The sequence below is a fragment of the Sorex fumeus genome, unplaced genomic scaffold (assembly GCF_029834395.1).
Source record: "Sorex fumeus unplaced genomic scaffold, SorFum_2.1 ptg000037l, whole genome shotgun sequence".
NCBI lineage: Eukaryota > Metazoa > Chordata > Mammalia > Eulipotyphla > Soricidae > Sorex > Sorex fumeus.
In genome coordinates this window covers 37,007,869-37,017,368 of record NW_026606094.1, presented here as the reverse complement: position 1 = coordinate 37,017,368, position 9,500 = coordinate 37,007,869, and the positions used below count along the sequence as shown (strand labels likewise).

Sequence of the window (9,500 nt, the reverse complement as noted above, 5' to 3'; positions counted from 1 at the left end):
TGTCTTTTTCCCCCAAAAAATAACATGAATTATGAATATGCACATAAGCACATATAGACTGAGAAGTACAGAAATGAATGAAATAGAATGTGTTTTGATAATTGCATAAGTTGGGGCCTGAGAGATAGTGCAGGAATAAGGGGCTTCCTTTTCATATTGTTGTTATGTGTTGTTTCATATTGTTTCATATTGTTTCCTTCTCATTTTGTTACTTCTGGCACTGTATATGGTCACTTAAGCACCTTCAGGAGTGCTTAAAGCACAAAGTCAGGAGCATCTTTGAACTCAGCCAGGTTGGCCTAAAAAGCAGAAAAATAGGAAAGAAGGAGGGAGGAAGGAAGCAAGGAAGGAAGGAAGGAAGGAAGGAAGGAAGGAAGGAAGGAAGGAAGGGAGGGAGGGAGGGAGGGAAGGAAAACATCTTCACTAATTCCTTTGCTCTGGAAAGAAGGCCCAGTGTGGGAAAGAAACACAGGAAGTGTGTTGCTACTTATTTTTTTCAATTCTACTGATAAATTTAGTATTTCTAAACATTGAGGTAAATTTATTACTGCATCATAAATGTCTTCAAACACAAAATGATTAATATTATTTTAATTCAAAGCATTCTCTGCCATCACCCTACAAGAGGGAACAGATTGCAACTGTGAGCATAGCTCTGCACAAATCTTGAATTTGGCAATAGCTCAACACATCCACTCTGTGATGAGTTCTTTATGGTTCTTTGATGAACATATTTCCTACCTTCAATATCAGTAAGTTCCATGTTTATTCCTAGAAAATACTTTAGAATTTTAATAATTTAAAATATAACTCCACTAGGTGAATATAAATTAAAATATAAAGCTTCCAACAGAACAAAAATCTCAAACAAAATTTTATTTCACACTGAGTAACTGAGAAAAATGCTAGTAGACAAAAGGTTTTACTCAATAGGTCATAAAGTCACACCAGAGATAAAAGAATATTCTGCATGATCCACATAAGTCAAATATAGTGTGATACACCAAAATAACTGTTTTAGAACTTTTCTGTTTAATCAAGTTCAAGAGATAGGCTACACGGAAAAGTAGGGCAAAGCAGGGAAACTTCTATGTAAAACTGTATAGAATATATGTAAGGCGAAAATGTCTCAAGTCCTGTTTTCCAAAGAGAGTTTTTGAAGATCATATTTTATATTGAATTTAAAAATGCATAAAGAGAAAATATAAAACACAGATGGTATGGACTGATTTTTCTCCATATTTTGTGGGGAGGAGTGCCATACTTAATGGTGCAAGAAAGCTACTTTTGGCTCTGTGCTTGGGCTCACTTCTTGTGGTGTTCGGGAAAACATGTGAACTCCCTTTTGTCTAGTCCTTGAATCACGTGACTTTGAACCTACTCCTCCTGCTAGTGAAATATGTGCTTAATCTATTGGGCTGAATCTCTGGACCCTGGATACTTTATTCTTCTTTTTTTTTTTTTATAGTTCATTGATTTGCTCGAGCAGGCCCAGTAACGTCTCCATTGGAGACTGTTGTTACTGTGTTTGGTATATCGAATACGTCACGGGGAGTTTGCCAGGCTCTGCCGTGCGGGTGAGATACTCTCGGTAGCTTGCCGGGCTCTCCGAGAGGGGCGGAGGAATCGAACTCGGGTCGGCCATGTTGGCCGCGTGCAAGGCAAATGCTCTACCACTGTTTTTCCTTAAATTTTTATTAGTGAAACACCATGAGGTAGAATTGTAGACTTACAAATGTTTGTGCTTGGGTTTCAGTTATACAATGATCGCATACCCATCCCTCCACCAGTGCCCATTCTCCACAAAAATATGGAAAGCTTCACGAATTTGCTTGTCATCCTTGTGCAGAGGCCATGCTAATCTTCTCTGTATCATTCCAATTTTAGTATATGTGCTGCTGAAGCGAGCACTGGATACTTTATTCTTTTTTTTTTTTTGGTAGGAGTACTGCTATTTATTCAGTCACTGATTAGCTGATTGAATTGGGCATGAACTCCACCTTAATTTTTTTTATTTTTTTCTTTTTATATTTATTTATTGAATCACTGTGGGAAAAGTTACTAAGCTTTCAGGTTCAAGTCTCGGTCGTACAATGATCAAACACCTTTCCTTTCACCAATACTAATTTTTCACCACCACGAACCCCAGTATACATCCTCCTACCCCTCCAAATGCCTGTGAGGCAAATGATTTCTACTTAACTCTTCTCTACATTGATTACATTCATTATTTCGACAAAAGATACACGATTAATGTTTAGAATTTCTCCCCAAACAATCAGAATTGCTAAAAAGCCATTGCGAAATATTTTGTTTTCTATAGCTGGTTATGAGAATCATATAATGTCACATGGCCATGATTTTGGATTTCTGCAAAGAGCCAGATAATTATGAGATTGGTTTCTGTGTGTCCGGTGTTATGGCCGTGCCAGAGAGCCGCTTGTGGGGGGTAACTCGTGACCTCAGTAGGGCTTGAAGGACATGCCGGTACCACCCCCCTTCCCATGAGACTGCAGTTGTCCCATCACCGCTGGCTCGTACCTGGCTTTCCTATAAGCTCTGAGGCGGCGGCTACCTTGCTGCCAGGGGGAAAAAAGGCGGAAAGGAGCAACACCCTCTCCCTCCTGGGGAGGCATGGCACCATAGTTTAACCCATGGTCCATTCACTTTTCTTCTGCAAGCTGCTGGGCTCTGGACTAAATCCTTTTGCCTCTGGAGTCATGGCTGTGCCAGAGAGCCACTTGTGGGGGCAACTCATGACCTCAGTAGGGCGTGAAGGACATGCCGGTACTTCCCCCCTTCCCGTGAGATTGCAGTTGCCCCGTCACCATCGGCTCATACCTGGGTTTCCTATAAGCTCTGAGGTGGCGGCCACCTAGCTGCCATGGGGGGAAAAGGTGGAAGGGAGCAACACCCTTTACCTCCTGTGGAGGCATGGCGCCATAGTTTAACGCATGGTCCATTCACTTTTCTGCCACAAGCTTCCGGGCTCTGGGTTAAGTTCTTTTGCCTCTGGAGCCATGGCCGTGCCAGAGAGCCACTTGTGGGGGCAACTCGTGACCCCGGTAGGGCATGAAGGACGAGCCAGTACCACCCCCCTTCCCATAAGACTGCAGTTGCCCCATCACCGCCGGCTCATACCTGGCTTTCCAATAAGCTCTGAGCCAGCAGCCACCTTGTATGCATTCCAGATTCATTTCTGCAAAAAGCCGCTGGGTTTCAAGATTTGTTTCTGAGTCTCCGGTATCATGGCTATTAATGAGCTTGATCAGGAGCCAGAGAGACCGTTTGTAGGCAGCGACTCGGGGTCTCGTTGGGATGGGGAGAAAGAGTCTGCTCCACCCCCATGGGGTGAAGCCCTGTGTGTCTCGTCACTTCAGGCCCAAACCTGACTGTCCAGTGGCCTCTGGAGGATGGTGGTCACCAGGCCACCAGGAGGAACAGGCCAAGGCACGAAACCAATTCCCACTTGAAGTGGCCCAGCTCCAGTAACCTACTGCAGGAACAGGACGCATTTCTGCCAATAGCCTTTTGGGTTCCGAGATTCGTTTCTGAGACTCTGGGATCATGGCCATTAAGCAGTTCAATCAGGAACCAGAGAGGCCAGGCCTCCAATTATATAGCTGAGCCGAAGGTGGTTTGTGGGTATATCTCCCACATACATAACTTTTGGCTGTTTACTTTCTTGGTAAACTTTGTCCCAAGTTTTTGGGTCTGGCCAAAGGCACAGCAGCAATTTTGGGGTATCTGAAAGTCTGACGTTGCCATCAGGCTGCTGATGCACTCACCTCACAGCTACAGATTGACCTGCTGGTGGCACCATACACCCTGGATACTTTATTCATACAAAATAAATTTGCTGAAGTATCCCATGTTAGGGCTGGAGCTATAGCACAGCGGTAGGGCATTTGCCTTGCACGCAGCCAACATGGCCGACCCAAGTTCGATTCCTCCGCCACTCTCGGAGAGCCCGGCAAGCTACCGAGAGTATCTCGCCCGCATGCAAAGCCTGGCAAGCTGCCTGTGACGTATTCAATATGCCAAACACAGTAACAAGTGTCACAATGAAGACATTACTGGGCCTGCTAGAGCAAATCGATGAACAACAGGAGGACCGTGATCCCATGTTAAGGTCAAGAATGCCCATGTTTGCCTAATGTTTACTTCTATCTCTAATTTCATAAAACACTATTGTGCCTTCTAATATCAAAAAGTATGTTTGCCCTTTTTAAAAATTCCTATTGGCATAATATGCATGTCTTGCATACAATATGCATGTTTGTGCCAAGTTTATGTTCTAGCTATGTTCTAGACTATCTAATATGTCCATAAGCCCCATTAAATGGATATATTACAAATATGTAATTGATTCAGGGATATTATGGCCAATGCTTTTATGAACATTCTACTACATATCTTTTGATACAAAAATTTGTGAAATTCTGTTGGGTATGTAACTTAGGCTTATAGTAAGATGGTTTTGAAGATACTTTTATAGTGGTTATAATAATGCTTACTTTTTCCGATTGCTATGGAAACCTATATCTACATGAATAGTAATTACTTTGAATGCACTGTAGCCCTGTCCTCCCATTGTTCATCGATTTGCTCAAGCGGGTCCAGTAATGTCTCCATCATGAGACTTGTTGTTACTATGTTTGGCATATCAAATACATCATGGGTATCTTGCCAGGCTTTGCCATGCAGGCGAGATACTCTCGGTAGCTTGCCGGTCTCTCCAAGAGGGGCAGAGGAATCGAACTCAGGTCGGCCATGTTGGCTGCATGCAAGGCCAATGCCCTATCCACTGTGCTATCGCTCCAGACCATGATACTAATACTATCTTAATATTTACTTTGTATTACAAGGACTATCTATCTGTAGTGGATTAAATAACTTGCTTTCTAGCATAAATGAGCAGGATCCTTTTTCTTCCTCTACATTCCTACCCATGTCTGAACTCTTTAGGCAGTGAAAATCAGAATCAGGAACAGAGCCTATTTCTAACACTATGTACTCCTTACGCAAAAAGAGACTGTGTAATTCCTGAAATAGACCATAACTATTTATTTTGTGATCTCTTATATGATTTATTGTAAAGAACCTAGCATCTACCTTCAAAGAGGTTTGAGGTATTGGAATGATGACTCCTCCAACTGCAATACACAACAGACTCAAACAAGAAGTAATATGAGAAGACAATTTAAAAGGTGTTGCATATTCTAGGCATACAGCATCAGGCCGTGACATACAGAATACATTAGAGAAAAAATTCAATTTTTTTTCTATTTCACTTTTTGTGCTTCCCTGAAAATAAACTTCCGTTCTTGAAAATGCAGAACCTCAACTTATGTCCACTGACATCTTAAATTATTACTCTGAATACAAATATTATGTGTCAGTTTAATGAGATCTGAGAGGAATCTGGACTCTTCAATCTGCTGTTCCTGGACCAAAATACTATTTTATAGCTCTTGCTGTATCTTATCACTCACAAACTTTAACCATAAGCACTACCTAAAAACAAATCTACTTCCATAGCAATTTGGGGAAACTGAATCAAGAATAATATGCTTGAACTTTATTGACAGAGACACCAAATTTTGAACTTTCTACTCTGTGAAGTTAACTTCCTAATGTAATTTATTTAGCATTTATCAATAGTATAGCCTGTTTATTGTGGGAATACAGAGGATGAAATATAATAACTCCTATAAAATTTGCTATATTGACCATGTAAACATTGATTATACATAAACACTAGATAATATTACTAAGGTTTTATTATATGGGTTTTACATCATAAATTTCTATCAAAATCAAATGGCGTAGTATTTTGCTATGTATTATAAGTAGCATTTAAAGTAGAAGATACATATGTTTAATATCTCTTACTAATTTTGAAAAAATAAATTTTACTTGTTATAATTTGATTATTAAAATTTGCATACAACTTAATAAATAATATTGTAACAAGCAGAATTTTTAAAAATATGGTTATGATGCTACTAGACTATATTGTTACTTTAACTTGAGAATTTTTCATTTCTTTTTTATAGCTAAATAGCTAAACTATCTGTCTGTTTATGAGTTAGTGAAACCAAAGAAACTATATATGGTTTTGCAGTTGCAATTTAAGTTAAAAATCTAATATCATTTGGCTATGTATATTTATTGCTCTTAAAGTTCAAATGAGGAGATTATCTGGTGACAGCAGGGTGTGGCTTATGGGTGTGAGCCCTGAGTCACCAGAGACTGGGGAAGGCAGGCAGAGGATCTCTGTTCCAGGGTCCCGTTGAGTTCAGAGTCCAAGGGCACGAAGTTCTGCATTATCTGGGTTCCCTGCGACTTCACTCATGCGTGAGGCTTGGCCTGACTGAAAAAGTGGCCGGGAGCATGGCAGTGGTTGGGTAGTGGAGGTCGGCTGCCGGGACTGCGTCCCTTTGGGTGGGGAGGACTTTCACCTGCCCCACAGCCTGGCACTGAGTCTTTCCAGAACTCAGGATGCTCCTCCCAGATGGGAGAATAAAACGAGGCTCCCAGCACCATGCCACAGGACTCTGAGCCAAGCTGTGGGGTGGGTGATGATAGACCTCCCCACCCCAAGGCGCCCAGCCCGGCAGCCGACCTCCACTACCCAACCACTGCCACTTTAGGCCGCTTTCCAGACACACTTTGTACCCATTTTCCACAATTACTACACCGTATCTGATGGGGTTCAGAAAGTAGGCAACAAATCAAAGAGAAAAATATATAAATATATGCCTCTCGGAGAGCCTAGCAAGCTATGGAGAGTATCCCGCCCACATCAGCAGAGCCTGGCAAGCTCCCTGTGGTGTACTCAATATGCCCAATACAATAATGACAACAGTTCTCATTCCCCTGACCCTGAAAGAGCCTCCAACTGTTGGGAAAAGACAAGTAAAAAGAGGCTGCTAAAATCTCAGGGCTGGGAGGAATAGAGATGTTACTGGCGCCCACTAGAGTAATTCAATGATCAGTGGGATGACAGTGATACAGTGATACAGAAAGTTCAAATACTTTGATTACATACAGTTGTCTTCAGTAGCATATTGCATGAAGAATATGGAGAATAAATGAGTATAAAAGTCTTAAAAGATGGAGGATTGGAGTTATAGAGCAGCCAGAAGGGCATTTGCCCTGCACAATGCTGACCTGGGTTTGATCCCCAACCCTCAGAATCACATATGATCTCCAATATCTCACCATGAGTGATCCCTGAGCACAGAGCCAAGAATAATGCCTGAGTAATGTCTGGTGTGGCCGCAAAACAACAAAAAGAAAAAGAAAGTCTTAACCACTGAGATAAATGAATTGAAAAAAGAATATTTTTTTCTTCCTTAAATAAATTCTAAAAATCAATTTCACTATTATGAAGTAGATACTATAATCCATGGGGTAGAGGTGCAGGGAATCTGGATAAGCAACTTTTAATAGAAAATCATGTTAAAAATTAAAAATCATACTGGAAAGGTTTATAAATTAACTCATTAACCATGTGATCGGAATAATGACATACTTATTGGTTTTGTTAATAGGCATTGGTAGTTAATATTTGTAAGTCTGAAATTCAAGATTATGGAGGTTAGAGAAAGAATAAAGCAGGAAGGGATCTGGCTTTGCACAAGATCTACTAGGGTTTGATCCCCAGCCCCCATATATATAATCCCTGAGCACTGGCAGGAGTGATTTCTGAGCAGAGTAAGGAACTAATCCCTAAACCCATTTATTGGTGTGTGGGCTACAACAATAAATGAATAAAATTCAAGATAATGTATATGAATATGATCTTTTAGGAAAATGTACAAGACGATTATTTTAATCAACAACTTAATAAATCTAAAATAATGTAGTTTCTTTATATTAATTAATTGGCTTGTAGTAAGCAATTTCACCATTTGTTTTCTATTCAAAAGAAATTAAATTAAGATTTAAAAATAATATCAATATGATTTTGCTTCATCTTCTGTGTATCTAATTGTATATATGATCTATAAATCTATAAAATAACACAAATAATTATGGATGTAATTATTTAATGGAACATTAATCAACCACAAATAACTAAATGGCATTATTCCATGTGAATAGCAATAATGGTGGACCTTAAGGAAATTATGCTAAATGAAATTTTATAATAACCAACATTTTAACAAAAGGTATTTATGTACTACAGTTCACTTTCATTTTTTCAAGTAATTTTTTTCCACAAATATATATTGATATTGACCCACACACATTAATAGGTGGTGTGTCTACAAAGGGATACCTGTTTTTTCAAAAATTGAAGATTTAATTTGGGATTTTTGATAAGATAGAAAAAATAAAATCAGAGATGTATAAAAGTATAAAAGTAATACTAGGATAAGTTACATCAAGCAAGAGTGAGTAAAGGTAAACAAAATGCCAGAAATTAAATTAAGGTACAATTTTGTATTTTTAATAAATGTCAAAATCTAATCTATATGAATTTATATAATTATTATTCTCCATATGAATTTGCAATGACTGAAGAGAAACTTTGAGGCTTTTACTGCTTACTAAAAATAAAAATATATTTTCATTTACATTTTGAACATTCAAAATATTTAGATGTTTGTCATTTTTCATTTTTTATTATCCCCACCATTATCAATGTTTTTATTATATGCAGTTTATTGCATGCAAGTAGTAAAAGAAGAAACTCTAGAGCATAGAATTTATGTTGAACACTCAACATTTTACAAAAATTATATAAGTAGCCACTTACCATGAGGACAGTATATTACAAGGCATGCCAAAAATGTAGTCTAATTATACCACAAGGAATTTGGAATTGAACAATATTTCCAACAACATCCCAATGGCTATATTTGTTTTCTACTGACTTACTTAATTTGAGTAAAAATTCCTCCTTTAATAAAGAACTGAATCAGAAAAACAAGACCCCACACAAAGTCTATTATAAAAATGAGTGTTTATATCTATATGTACATATATACACACATATATTTCATGTATAAAGACTTTAGTAGGCTTTCTAAGTTTATCTCTTTGGAGACTGCCATAATTATATACAGATAAGTCTGTTCTGAGAGCATCTTGTGAAAGGCTGTACCTTTTCATTCTTGCCTAAGAGTAAAGCTAAATGAATCAAGGAAGGTAGGCCTTTACTGAAAGATGTTTAACTCTTAGAAGAGAAACACCAGTTCAGGCTTCCAGTGCTAATAAGATAGTTATTTTTGAAATGTGCATCTTAAATTTCCTTCAGAGAAGATAGCAATGAGATGTTATTCAATAAAGTTGTATAATAAGATGGTGTGCTATAAACTTATGTTATTTTAGTAGTAACATTATTAGGCTATTTTTCCCCAGAAGAAATGTACATTAAGGCACTCAAGATAAGTAACTAAATAAACATATTTTAAAAAGAGTAGTAGCTTACCCTTCACTGTCACTGTCCTCCCGTTGTTCATCAATTTGCTTGAGCGGGCCCAGTA

The 9,500-nt window shown here is 38.6% G+C and overlaps 1 non-coding gene across 1 annotated transcript; it reads right to left on the bottom strand.

Annotated features, from left to right (window-relative positions):
* Nucleotides 1-1,804: 1,804 nt before the first annotated feature.
* LOC130027824 (U6 spliceosomal RNA) lies at nt 1,805-1,911 on the bottom strand. The gene has a single exon (XR_008793051.1). It is a non-coding gene; the product is annotated as a U6 spliceosomal RNA (small nuclear RNA).
* Nucleotides 1,912-9,500: the final 7,589 nt, after the last annotated feature.